General features: G+C 50.8%; 1 protein-coding gene across 1 annotated transcript in view; it reads right to left on the bottom strand.

Moving 5' to 3' along the window:
- Tspan14 (tetraspanin 14) overlaps positions 1 to 9452 on the bottom strand; it is a 56783-nt gene extending 47331 nt beyond the window's left edge. The window contains exon 1 of the mRNA XM_050140616.1: positions 9292 to 9452. The gene's annotated coding sequence lies outside the window, so the exon portion shown is untranslated. The remainder of the gene's footprint in view (positions 1 to 9291) is intronic.
- Between the last annotated feature and the right edge of the window lie 4655 nt (positions 9453 to 14107).

The following is a 14107-nucleotide window of genomic DNA, read 5'->3' as shown; positions in this document are numbered from 1 at the left end:
CCCTCTCCCCCCCCCCCCCCACGTACTCCCCTCCCACACCCAAATCCACGATGGAAGGCATCAGGAAACCAGGGCAGAGATCATGAATGGCTCCACTGTCATCACTAGGCCGGCCTCCTTAGCCTCACAGGTCAGGCCTAGCTGTCACCAGGCCACAAAAGAAACCTCTGTGCTACAAAGGGCCAAAGCTTCCAACAGCAGAGCCTCCAGCATTGATAGTTCTGGGCTCCTCATGGGGACTGCATGTGACTGCAGTGGTTAGGAGTCCTCTGTATGGGAGATTGGTAGGGGTACAGTTCACAAAACCACTAGGTCGGGGCATAGAATGGAGTCCCCCTAAGATCTCCCTGCTTCTTGTCTTGCACTGACCTTTTATGGGGCAGCCACAGCTACACGGGGAGACAGCTATGGTTGGCTATTTCAGGGGGACACAGGCTACAGGAAACAAGGAAACTGTCAGAAAACTTTAGGAAGCCTGTGCCCTCTCCTACAATCCTCTCTCCCACCCCAACCCCTCCTCTCTACTCAGGAAGAACCTACTCAAAACAGAAAACCCATCTACCATTTACCTGGAGGTCTTCATAGGGAGTTTTACAACAAGCCAGTCAGCAGCGGAAGGAGGCCTGATCCTAGCATCAGCCCTTCTAGCTTGTCCGAGACCGACCAGTTCCAGCTTGCTTTCACACTACCCAGAGCGTAGGCAGCTCCAACTAAGTGCACACTGTGAGAAGTGACCTCCCTGCACAGCTCACCTCACCAGCCTCCTCCTCAGATGCCACAGCACACTTGTGCGTGCACAGGCCTAGTGGTCACAACACAGCCAAGAGTTCTACATGTGCTCATGGAAAGAGCATGGTCTGAGCTGAGCCGCAAGAAGAAAAGGAAGGAAAGCAGCACACGCAGCCTCCTGCCAACTCAGCCCCCGACGGCAAAAATAGAAGATCCCCCTCAGCTTCACGCCTCGGAAACTTCCCTTCCTCTTGGAATCAAAGCAGCCATGTTTCTAACAATCCCCTCAATGCTTCAACTCCACAGCAGGCACCTCAGACCCACCTGTACGTTCAAGGCACCTGACAACCAGGCTTGTAAAAGCACTGAAAGCAACCTCAACGTCCATCAAGGGGGCTGGAAGAGTGAGTCAGTCAAGGCTCACTCTGCAGCAAGATGACCTGCTGCTGCTCACAAGAATGGAGTACAGTCTTTTCATGTATGTGTGCTAAAACGGGACAATCCCAGGATAAACCTCAGGGAGCCTCAGTATGGACAGAGCAATGTAAGCTGCATGCCACTGTGGGAATAAGCAAGAGAGAGAGAGAGAGGGGTGTGTGCATGGGGGTTGTCACAATTGACTTGGCTCTGAACATCTGATGGTGGAGGCTTTGGGCTTGGGGGGTGATGCAGCTGAAGAAGTCAGAAGTATGCATTTCTGTTATTTCTTCTGGGTTGTTTTATGATAAAAAAAAAAAGGTGAAACTCAATTCAATGTGTTTGCCTAAGGTTTTGGCTATAGGTACCATAACCAGGTGTACTTGCATATACCTATAATCCTAGTACTCAGAGTACTGAGGCAGGAGAACAATTTAAGAGTCAGCCTAGGCTATGTAGGAAGATTTTGTCTAAGAAAAAGAAAGAAACAAAGAGAGAGAGAGGAACGGGGAGAGGGGGAGGGAAAATATTTCATGAATAGCTCTCTTTAGGCAGCATCTGGCATCTTCCTAAGACAAGATGCTGTGGGGGAGGGGAGGGAGAAGACACTAAGTCGGCCAGGGAGGGAGTACAGGCCTGGGAGCCCACTCCACTCCCTGCTTCCTTCATTCACCCTAAGCCCACAAGTAGAAAGTTTTCCTATCGAAGAAAAGCAGATTTTGGCAGGAAGGAAACTAAGCTACCACACACCAACGGCCACCTATAGGATTCCAAGATCAAAGGTGTTTGTCTGTCTAACAGCGTCCGTCTGTCTGTCCCAGGGAGGCTGAAACCAAAGCATCCTGCAGATGCTTCTCCAGGGGCCTCCCCAGCAGCCAGCAAGGCTCCAAGTCTTAGCGTTATGAGCCCATCCCCATTTTAGCAGCTAAAGAAAGCTATTTCAACAGATTTCTAGGCCTGGCCCCACTCCAAGGACAAGCTAAAAAACAGTTTCTCCAAAATCTCAGCTTAAAACCCCAACCCTTAGCCATGAAACCGCATGTACCTTTCAAGAAACGGAACCATAGCATAGGGTTGAGAGATGCATTCCTGTGTCTATTCTTGCTAAAGGGTTACACATATGGTCTAAAAGCCCCCTTTAATGGGTGTGTCAATAAGTACTCTGCACTAAAAAGCACTGATATACTTCCTTCACGTGATTTTGCCCCTAAGGAATAATACAAAACCCATCCCAGCCTTTCTTGCTGCCTAGGGGATGACACAATGGCCATTAGAGCAAGTGGGGGCCACGGTATAGGGAGAGACTTGAACAACAGGGAGTGGTCCATGAGCACAACCCTGGCTGCACACTTCAACCCCAGGAACAATACAGCTGGCTGTTTCATAATGGCCTCAAGCTCACAACTGCCCAGGGCTCAGAGAACAGAGGCCAGGGAGGGGACAAGTATGTTTTCCTGACTGCGAAGTGTTCAACAAATGACTCCCCCCAAAACAAGCACAAACGGGATCTCAAAGCTACTAGGACCACCCTAGCAACAAACCTAAAAGCTGGAAGCACCTCCTGCTCCCTTGACAGGGCCCAGTGCAAGGTCAAGGCATGTTCTACTAGGAACCCCACCTTTTATTATTTCTTCAAGGTTCCCCACCTCAGGGAGGCTCTGAGTCTCCAGGGCATATCCTGTTTCACCATACTGATCTTCTCAGGGGAAAACTTCAGAAATCAGAGGGGGTTCTGTGCAGAACCTGCCATCACTGTGGTACCTAGGTCCATCCTTTTCCTATGTTTGTGGCCATTCAGGGACACACACACTCTCCACTACCACAGACTCTTTTCCTGGCAACACCCCCCCCCAACTTATCCTGTTTACAGCACGGCTTGTATTCCACAGGAAGCAACTAGGACAGCAAGAGACAATGCCCGTGGAGAGGCAGGGTGACTGCAGAGAACAGGCATGATCTCCAGTCTGCCTCTGCAGGAACAGCTACTGGTCATGGGGGCCTTCCCTTTGGAGGAGTGAGTAGGCCCTACCTGCAGCCAGCAGGTTTTCCTCAGAGCAGAAGGGAGCCTTGCTCCTAGAAGACTGAGATGAGAAGAGCTTCAGGCAGACAGATCAGTAGGTCACCTGCACCAGGGACACAGGGATGGATGATCAATGAAAGAGGGGACAGATAGAAAACCAGAGAAGTCTCCCTCTTGGAGAAGGGAAGAACATGCAAATCAGAAAGACAACTGGGTAGACCCAGGGAATGGAAGGGAGAACCTATGGATCCTCTTTTGTGCAGACCCAGGGAATGGAAGGGGGAACCTATGGCTCCTCTTTTGTGCAGACCCAGGGAATGGGAGGGACCAAATATGGTCTCTCTACTGTGTGGACCCAGGGAATGGAAGGGACCACCCCCATGGCTCCTCCAGGACCTAGAGCAGAGAAAAGAAGAAAGTCCTAGGCTGGTAGGGGCTGCAGAGTGGTCCCACTGGTTTGTGTAGGACTGGGGAAGCACAAGACAGAAGCCCCTCTACAGCTGTAGAGGATTTCAGAAAAGAGAATGCCCGTGATCGGATAGCCCATAGACCCAGAAGCCCAAAGTTTGGAGATGGGGGCTGCAGAGACACGAGGTCCTGTTGCAGAGGGGTACCCGCTGCAACAAAAAGACTAAGGTTTCAGTGGTGACCACCTTCAGTTCTGGAGCCTTACTGACAGTGTCAGAGGGAATGGTACTGGTCGGGAAACCCCCACAGGAGAAAATGTCACTCCTGAGAAACAAATGTGGGTGATCATGAGCCTAGCCAGTGTAAAAACTCACAAAACAGAACAAAGGATACTGAAAGGATTCAGGCCTTCACCAAACTTTAGCCAAGTGCTCTAAACCCTCTGTTCAATCATCAGCTCTGTCCAATCTCAGATTTGTGGAGGCCCGTTCTCACATGAATCCTGCTAAGTTAATTTATCCCCCAATTTATTACCAAATTCCTCATCCTTCTTTATCCCCCACATAGTATCTGGCCACTTGGCTTGCCTTGAGGAAGAACCCTGTGAGGTCTATTCAGCTGAAAGTGTCTCCTACCCTCAAAAATTCTCTAGGATCCTGGCATACTGCTCCCTGGCTGTAAGTTCTGACTTTCCTGGGGTTCTGGAATTGAGCCCAGTCTCTCTCCCCTACTTAAAAACCTTGTTGCAGCCATCTTGAATAGTTCACCTTACCACGTTAACATCATTTTCTTCTTTAAACATAGAGTTCCTCAGTGTTCCAGGACTCAAGGCCCCTTCCCCTCACCCAGAGTATCACTAACACTTGGGTATGGAGTTGGTCACCTCCTACAAGCCTCAGAAGACTGGTTTCACGATGCACAGGAGTATAGGCTGGTCAAGAAACAGAGAAGCCATGGAGAGGGGCATTTAGGGCCAGCGTGGGAAGCAAAGAAGCAAAGCTGGACATCATCAACACTGAGACTATACAGTGGGAGTCCCACCAGAGCATGAACTGTGCAGCGGATCTGGGGCACTAAAGCTGAGGTAGGTATTTTCCTTATCCTCTGAAACTTTGAAGGAGACCCTGCTGAGGACTCCCTGATCATGCTAAACCCGTTCCCCCACCACACCAACCTCAGAAACTGACAAAAGAGATCTATCTCAGGGGACACTCATTCCCTTCTAGTTGCTGTAAGGACCCTGGTTGGATGTCAGAGCTATGACATCCTCAAAGTCCCTGTTTTTGAGTGTTTGTTGGGCTCTGTAACATACAAGATCACAGACCCAATGCCTGGGGCACACAACCAGAAAAAACCCAGAGAGAAGGTTTACCAGCCTTTGACCTGGCTCTTCCCCAAATCTTCCCCACCACCTCAGCTCTGCAAGATGACTGAGAACTCAAGAGTCTAGAGGACACCATTAGCTTACCTCCTACCAGTATGCCAACAGCCACTTTAGACATCTATTCTGGTCCTTAGACACAGTATACAGACCAAGAGAGCCCAAGGAGTCTGACTGATAGATGTGGGCTCTGGCTGCTTAAAGAGGGAGGCAGAACAGATCCTAAGAGCTGAACAAGTCAATTGCAGTCTGCCCAAGCCCACTTACACCGATTACCAGACCTACTACTTCCAAAGAGAAAACCCACAGCCCCGCCCAGCCCCACCCAACCCTCAAGGGTGGAGGAAGCAGAGTTCCCAGAATCAGCTGTTGGTAAGCACTTGCTGGGAACTGCCTGAAAGATAGCAGCTGTCCCCAAACAGTGTGGGGTCAGGCCCAACCCAGAAGCCTGAGACTGTGGTTCCTCAAACCTGAAGTGTGTACTGGATTCTCAGCAGCCAAGACAGGCAGGGCAGGTCTGATTTAGCTCCCTTCAAAGAGGAGAAAAGATGCAACTCCAGTCTGGGTTGCACAGCTAGCAATGAGACATCAGCCAAAGGCTGGCCTCCTAACTGCCCATCGGCAAGCTGGACTCCTGGGCATCTTCATGCTGAGTGGACAGGTGCATCAACTGTCGCACACAGGTCAGGTCCTGTCCTGAACCAAGGCAAGTACTTGCTCTGTTTGAATCAAAGCAGAGGGATGGAAGATAGTGGCCAGGAGACCACGAAACCCGAAGTAATTTATAAGCTGGAGGCGGCACCTCTACACTGCAGGAAAAGGCAAATCGAAACGCTGCCCATTCACCAGGCCAAAGACTTCAAAAACAACCAAGCACAGCCTATTCTGGTCACCAGTGACCAGCCAGGAGCTGCAACAGGCCTTTATGTCTCCTGCCGATGCACAGAGGGGAAACAGGGGCCCTGAAAAAGCAGTACCCATGCCTAAGAACCAATGGCAAACCAACCTTCACAAAGAATAACCCCATGTCTCCCCACCTCTACTCATGGCCCCTGGCTGATGTGCAGACAGAACACAAAGCAAAACCCAGTGTGGCTAGAGAAAAGCATCCAACAGGTTTCTATCCTGTCCTTCCCTCCAGTCACCCTAGCAAATAGGCGCTCTGCTCCACACGCACTGTCCCGAAGCTTGGCCCCAATCACATGAGCAATTCTTAGAGCATGGAAACGAAGGGCACCTCTACCTGCTAGGCTTCTAGGAAAAGTAACTTCACATCCAGGCAAGAACGGGAAGTGCAACGTGCTCAACAGTCACTGGCCACAAGAGAAGGGCGGCCAAGCCTGCTTTCCTGCCCACAGGCCACAGGCAGGATTATCTCTCTGCAGACACAAACAGCCAGCAGCAGGAAACGGGGATTGTCACCTCCATTAGCAGCCTCTAGGCTGGGACTTCCTGCTTTAGAAAAAGCGTGGGAATTAGGTAATGAGGAAAAGGGCACTGCGGGCGCTCCAGTAACTTCTGAAGGGTCAGAGGAAAGAAGTACGCAAGGTCTTTAAAGACCGCCTCTCCATCCCTAGGGTTCAGTCACGTTTATTAAGCGTCTACCTTTCAAATGGGGCAAGCCCGTCTTTAAAAAGCATTTCTTTGATTAGTTTACAAAAGCGTTCTTGATGGCACAGAGACAAAGAAGGAAACTAGGACCCAGAGCTTGAGGAGAAACAAGTGACAGCCAAGTACAGGCTTCCTGCCATTCATTGTTTCTGACTTCAACCCCCAACCCCACCCCGACCCTGAAGGTGACTACAGACGTATTACTTGGTGTAGCCAATGAAATGCCACTTCATTATTCCACATCTGCCACAAATGGGCAGAAACCATACGAGTCAAGACTCATGGGGCTATGTCTAAGTGACTGGGGATATGAACTGGGAACTGGTCTACTATAACGACATCATAAAGCAGATAAGTGATGTGATGTAAATGTGGAGATGGAAAAAAAAGACTTTGGTATTAACCAATCAAACCCTGATCTCTACAGAAGGCGTTGACTCTCCGGCCATGCTTGCAATGCTCTGGCCTTGTAGGGCAGACATTACAGTCGAGGCAAACCGGCAAGGATTTAGGGGTGGTATGTCCTAACTAATCTTGGTAGACAGTTGAGACATGTGGAAGCTGGGCCTTAAGGGAACCTGTGCTGAAGGACTCACTAGTTCCGCCTTGGGCCAGGCTTTCGCACTACGTTTAAGCAACTCCAGGAGGAAGGCATCTCTTAATGAGAGGCTCCAACTCTCAGGCAGAGACCACAAGGAAATCACTTTGACCTTTCTAGGCCATAGTTTGCTCATTTGTAAAATCAGGTAGTTAATGTCTACCACATTGAGTTGTTTCAGGGATTAAACAATTAAAGGAAGGCTGAGACAGTGGCTTAATATAAGTCTCCATAACTACTAAGCCTTAACAAACTCACTATTATGCCATGTAAAAGCTGTACGTTTGATCATAAGTTCACTAGATTTTAAACAAGCAAAGAGTTCTCAGGACTGGCATACTGGCATTTTTAGGTGTTGTAAAAAAAATAATCCTGTTTAACTTCTCTGCTAAAGTTAAACAAGGTCAAATCCCTAGGCACATGGTGGCCCAGGGTAAGGCCCCGGAAGTGGTTAAAGAACCCAGGGCTTCCCTGCACCCTGGCCTCTTTGTAATTTCGCCTCATTTCTATAACCTGCAGGGCAGGCTCCTCCCTACCCACACAAGGCATGAGTTTCATCCTCCATCAGAAACACAGCAAGGGAGAAGCCCTCACCTGTTCTCAGAGAACACACAGTTGCCAGTTGCACTAAAGAAGAGGGTGGGAGGGGGGTCTTCCCAGGGCAGACAACCCTTCCCCTTTGGTGCCTTTTCTTCTTGGAAATAACCAAAACCTTTGGAGGATCAGTGGCTTAGATGGTTTGACTGAATGGAGCAACTAGGCCTAGGTCAAGCTCATATCAATAAACACCACTGACCACTTACTGGTCAGGAGGTATGAGCCCAGGAGTGTCCTGCTACAGCACAGGGCACCGCAGTCTCTGAAACACATTAGGTGGTCCAAAGAGGGTCCAAAAATGTAGAGGTTGCAGAATGTACAAATGTAGAAAGTAGGGCAGAAGAATTACAATTCAAGGCAACCCTGGCTTACACAACACCCTGACTCCTAAAAGAAAAGCATTCTCAGAAAAGGCTACAAGGCTTCGGGACAGCAGAAGTCTGCACTTCTAAGGGTTCCAGAGCCCAGGAGTTTTGAAAGGAAGGGTGTCTCCTTGCAACCTCTGAGCTGTTAGAACGTGGGGCCCCAGATTTCCCCATAAAGAAGGAAGCACTCAGCAGGCACCAACTTCTACTTCGAAGTCAAGGGGCTGTGTAGAAACTGTCCCGTGTTTGGCAGGCAACACCACAATCACCAATCCTAGGGACAACCTCCTAGAGAGCTGGGAACACACCTGCTACAGACTCCAACCCAGCGTCCTGCACACGCTGCCCAACACATCTCGATGTCCCCAAACACCACCGTCCTTATACAGCCATTAAGTGTTCACCAGGGCTCTGCAACCAGCTCCAGGCAAGCACTGGCTTAAGACACTGAGTTTTGGGAATACTGACCGCCTCTCGCCGGAGAACGAGTTTCACTCCTCAAGACAGCAGTTTCTGAGGTTCAGGACCGAAGTCCCCATTCGCACACTTTCTCCGCCCTCTGCACTGCACGCCTAACAGGGAAGGAATGGGGGCTGCAACCTGGGCCAAGCAAAGGTACAGCTAGAACCAAAACTTGTCCAAAGCTCGGGTTAGGTCAGGGATCGGGTTCTACTTCCAAACACAGCCTCTAGCGACCAGTACCGAAATGCCGGCGTCGCCACCTCCTCAAACTCCGGCAGGACAGCGTAGGACCCGGAGGCTGGAAGCAAACTCAGGGTGGGTGGGGGCTGGGCGACCGTCCCCTCACCCGGGACCGGAGCTGAAGAAGGCGCCCTCCGCTGGGCTCACAGGTGAGGAGCGGCAGAGCCCAGGCGGCAGCAGGGTGCAGCCACACCTTCCGGGACGCCCGCCGAGCCTCTCACTCCACACAGCGCCCGAGTTGGGCTCAGCGGGGTCCCGGCGGCGGCCTCCAGAGCTCGCGGGCGGTCTCAGCAGACAAAGCCCGCGCCGCCCGCGGGGCCGCCCCCCGCCAGGCAACGGAGTCCCGGGGCCGAGCGGGGACGCAGGGAGCAGCCGCCGCCGTCCCGAGGGGACGCTCACGAGGACCAGCCCGAGACAATGAGGACAGGCCCGACGCTGCAGCGGGGCCGCGCGGTCTACTTACCCGGGCGCGGCAGCGGCAGCGGTGGCGGCGGCGGCGGCAGCACGGCCCGGTCGGCCGAGGAAGTTAGACCAAGTTCGGCGGCGCAGAGCGGGAGGGCGCGACTCGGGCCGTCCGAGCGGCGGGGGCGGGGCGCGGAGGGGCGGGGCCGCGGCGGAGAAAGAGGCACCGCTTCCCTGCGCCGCTCTGCCGCCCCACGCGTCTGGCCCACCCGGGCCCCGCCCCCGACGCTTGCTCCGCCCACACAAGGCAACACCCCATCGCTCGCTCCTCCCCCGCAACAGGGCGGGGCTCCCGCCGCTCGACCCGCCCCCTCGGCCATCAATCCGCACTCCCACCGCCGGCTACCCCTCCCACCTTGATCTCCACGCCCCGCCCGTGCCCCGCCCCCACTGCTCACCCCGCCCTGAAAGCTGCTTGCCTTGGGTAGTGGAGCGGATCGCTGGCCCGCCCCTTTGTCCGGCTCTGGGCGGTGCCCCAAACGGGATTTACCCGGATCCTCCCTCTCGGTGGCTCCGCGGAGCTGGCGGAGCTTGGATTCCGGCCAGTCACTTGTGGTGGCCAGTTGAGCGCTTGGCCGAGTTAAGCTATGCAAATGCCCCTCCGGCCTTAGTCCCTGACCCGGCGGGAGCTGAACCCGGGAGAAAAGCGAGTTGTGAGATTCCTTGTCTCAAGGGATGGCTCGGGGTGACTTGGAGGTGGAAAAAGATTGGGGGGAAAAATGGCTGGTTTTAAGATGGAAGGCGTTCCTGCCTAGCCTTGGTAGCCAGAGGTGGGGGTAGTCCTCTAGAAAGAGGTGGCGAGTCTTAGAGACTTTCCCCTTCCAGTCTCCGGGCTAAAAATACCAAGCTTCCTTTGGCTAGCCTGCTGAGATTTGTACATCTCCTTTATGCTGAGGAGTTGCCTGGGATAATTCTTGGAAGTGGAAGGCCACAAGGACAGGCAGGTACAATGGTATCCACACCGCTGTGATGAAAAAGGCGACCTGGTCCGAGCCTCTGCCTGCGTGCCTATAGAGCAAAGCACAACCTTGTTCCTTCTTGGTAAACTCAAGTGGCTTTGGGAGAGCTGAGGGCCAGGTCTGCTCCTCCTGGGCAACACAAAAGTGGCATGAGACTGGAACCATGTTTTTACAACGTAGCCAGCAGGTTAAGTTCATTGTAAAGAGAAAAATCTAGAAATGGAGTGTATTTGCATTGCTTGTTGTGGTTATTAGCAAGGGGGAGGCTGCCTGTCTCTAAAATACCCCAGACAGCACAAGGACCTGTCCCTGGCAAGGAAACCTGTCCACATTGTCACCTCTATTTGGCCAAAATGCATGATTGGGTGTCCAGTGTGTCAGTGTGTGAGCACTGGGCCTTGTGTTTATGGTGGGGGTGGTGCAACAGAAATCTCTCCCTCCACACAGTGGCCCTTTTTTTTTTTTTTTTTTTTTTTGAGGCAAGGTTCTCTGTAGCTTTGGTGCCTGTCCTGGAACTAGCTCTTGTAGACCAGGCTGGCCTTGAACTCACAGAGATCCACCTGCCTCTGCCTCCCAAGTGCTGGGATTAAAGGTGTGCACCACCACCTCCCGGCTCACGAAGTGACTTTTAGTAGAAAAGACAAATTTCAAGTTGAAATCAATGCTGAGACAAAGACAAGGGGCCTGGGATAGAGAATAAAAGTGGGCGTGGTCAGGAGAGCTGAGAAGGTGATGTTGAAACTGAAAGCCAAAGAATGAAGAGTTAGCCTTCTGGGAAAGTGGAGGGTAATACAGAAAGTGCAGGCTGAGGGCAGAGGGTGCCAAGGCCTTGGAAGGGGCACACTCTGAAGCTGTCAAGGAACTGAAGGAGAATTAGATAGCTATCATTTGAAGCCTGGTTTGTAAAAGTTTGGGGACGAAGTAGAGACCAAGAGGAAGAGCCAAAGAGAAAGAGCCTTTCTGTTTTGTTCCATTGAAGGGTTTTTGGAAAACACTAACATTCTGATCTGCTGCCGTGGGAAGAGTAGATGTAGCAGTTGTCAGGCAAAAATGAAAAGCAGGGACCCAATTAAACTTTGCCCTAATCTGAGCCAAGTATGTGGAGCGTTTGAACTAACATAGTAGATGTGTTAAGATGCGTACTTGAGAGAAACTGTTTTAGATTTAAGGCCAGGAAGATGGATGTAAGAGGATGAAATGTAGAAATGAAGGGATAGTTCTCAAGTTTCTTCCAGTGAGTGGGAAACAGTGCCTCATTTATGGGGTGGGGTGGCCTGGAGGAAAACAATTGCTTCCACGAGGACCACCAACAATCTTGTTTTAGCCATACTGACTTGAAGATGCCTGTTAGATACCCCGGGTTGCTCAATCACTAAGAGCACAGGAGAAGGCGCTGGGGTGAAAGTGCATTCTGGGGTGCACTCCAGTGGGAAAGACCATAGGTGCTGAGAACACCTAAAGGGAGGATAGGCAGATGCAGAAGAGAAGGTTCAGTGGGGACCCAGGGAGTGAGACCGGATAGCAGGCAGGAAAGAACCTTGAGAGACAGGCTGGAGTCCAGAGGAGAACAAAGGAGTTTACATGCTTGTGCCCAAGACTGAGAAACCTGTTAGCTGTGTTAGATGCTGCTTGGGGCTCAGGTAAGATAAGGACAGCGAAGTGTCCCTTGCATTTAGCAGCATAAAACCGTTGCTAAACATACTAAGGGCAGTGTTCCTGGGACAGTGGGCTGGAAGCCAGATGGCATTAGACCTATTGCACACAAGTAACCCAGTAGGGAACAGAGAACCACGAGTGACCCCACTAAGGATGTGACACACTGGAGGCTTCGGTGGCCTACTACATACGATCATGTGACTCAGTCCCAGCCGGTAAGAAGTGAAAGTGTGCAATTCTAAACTGGCTTTATAGGGAAGCACTGTGCCTTTCCTTGGCCAGCATTCTTTACAGGAATGTGCTGGTGAAGGCCACGGCTGCAGTAGCCATGTGTGTCTGTAATGGAAGTCCTATGTGCAGAATGTTGATGAAACAAATTAGGATAACTGGATTCCCAAGGTCTGGGGAGTCACCCATTCTAAGCCATCTACCTATTTACTAGGAACATGAAAAGAAGAAAATTATATTGTTCGCACTACTTTCAACTTTCTACTGCTTGTAACTGTACCCATTTTATTTATTTTTTTTATTTTTTTTCTTTCTTTCTTTATTTATTTATTAAATAACTGTACCCATTTTAATTAATTAATTTAGAGGCAACATCTCTGTAGCCCTGGCAGGCCTTAAACTTGATGTAGATCAGACTGGCCTCAAACTCAACAGAGATTTGCCTGTCTTGGCTCACCCAGTCCTAGGGTTAAAGACACATGCAGCCCGCTCTTTCTAACTTTCCTTTGTGTTAGCCTATGGGGGGGGGGCGGGGGCAGGTCAGACTATGGGGAAAGCCACAGGTTTGTACAATGATGAGAATGATGGAGAGGAGGGCCGAGTGATGATTCCGAGCAGCGGATGATCAGAGGTGGGATAGCGGCCCCTCTGTTGGAGGAATGAAGTTATCTCCACCACTGGAAGGAGAGGGTGGGAGGCCACGAAGATGTTTCCAGGGAGGGGAGATGTTCTCACCTATCGATTTCCTGGTAGTAAAGAAGGTTGTGAATGTAGGACAAGATGGGAAGAAAGTAAAATCAGCACTGTGAACTAAGGACCGGTAATGTTAGGTCCTGCAGACTGAGCAGCCTCTGGGGACATTTCTCTCAGGGCCAGTGGGCCACAGTGCTGCTAGAAGTAAAGAGGGTGGGCTGTTCACAAAGCCAACATGGCTCAGCCCACCCTCCGTAGGCCTCAATGGACAGGGGTAACTAACACGTACCTGCTAGCCTCGGGTACCTCATGAGGTTCTTACAGCAGCATAGCATAGCTTCCCAGAGCACAGGGGTATATGTCTATTTTGTTTTCACTTATTAAAAAAATAAAAGGAATTAAAATGAAGGCGGCTCTAACCCTATATTGTAAAAGGGTTGTACAATAATCAGTGGTTGACTGTGCGTCTGGTAAAAGAGTTATATGGTGATTTACTTCGCAAACTAGCCCTCCAATCTGTAATTGCCTAGAATATGGCTGAATTATAGTGTAGCCTACAAGCTTGACATGGATTACAGGAACAGGAAACAGGAGTGGAAAGAAGAAAGCAAACTGAGAGGTTTCCTCTCTTGTCTTTGCTATAATTAAAGCTTTGGGTAGAACTCGGTCTTTGTCTTTTTCTGTTCTCGTCTGCAGTGGCCTGTCCTGAGGCTGCTGTGGCCATCCTGGGCTTACTTTACAGAACCTCTGTGTGCACAAGCAGGGATGGGCTGGTGGTGCCTTGGGTTGAAGAGACATCTGGTGACTAGCTCTCCTCATTCATAACTTTTTGTTTTGTTTTGTTTTTTAACACAGGGTTTCTCTGTTGCTTTGGAGCTTATCCTGGAACTAGCTCTTGCAGACCAGGCTGGCCTCGAACTCACAGAGATCCACCTGCCTCTGCCTCTTGAGTGCTGGGATTCAAGGCGTGCGCCAGCACTACCAGGCCATTCATTACTTCTTAACCTTAAGCAAACTGTGTCACATCTCTGAGCACTAGAGTTCGTTCCTATAAGATCAAGACCATAGACATGTCTATCTTATAATCTCATATTACAAAGTGACCACAGCTGAAGGAATAGTTCAATGGAAGAATACTTTGTTTACCATGCATGAAGCCTTGAGTTCAATCCCCAGCACTACCACAAATGAGTTTACAAAGCTTTGAAAAACATTGGAAAAGCTATAAAGAAATCCTTTGACTATAAATTATGTCTTCTTAGGACCAAACTCCCAGCTCTC

Source organism: Alexandromys fortis, unplaced genomic scaffold (genome assembly GCF_014885135.2).
Source record: "Alexandromys fortis isolate MF-2015 unplaced genomic scaffold, M_Fortis_MF-2015_v1.1 scaffold_46, whole genome shotgun sequence".
In the NCBI taxonomy this organism is placed as follows: Eukaryota; Metazoa; Chordata; class Mammalia; order Rodentia; family Cricetidae; genus Alexandromys; species Alexandromys fortis.
The sequence above is the reverse complement of the archived record's forward strand: the minus strand, read 5'-3'. Positions and strand labels throughout refer to the sequence as shown.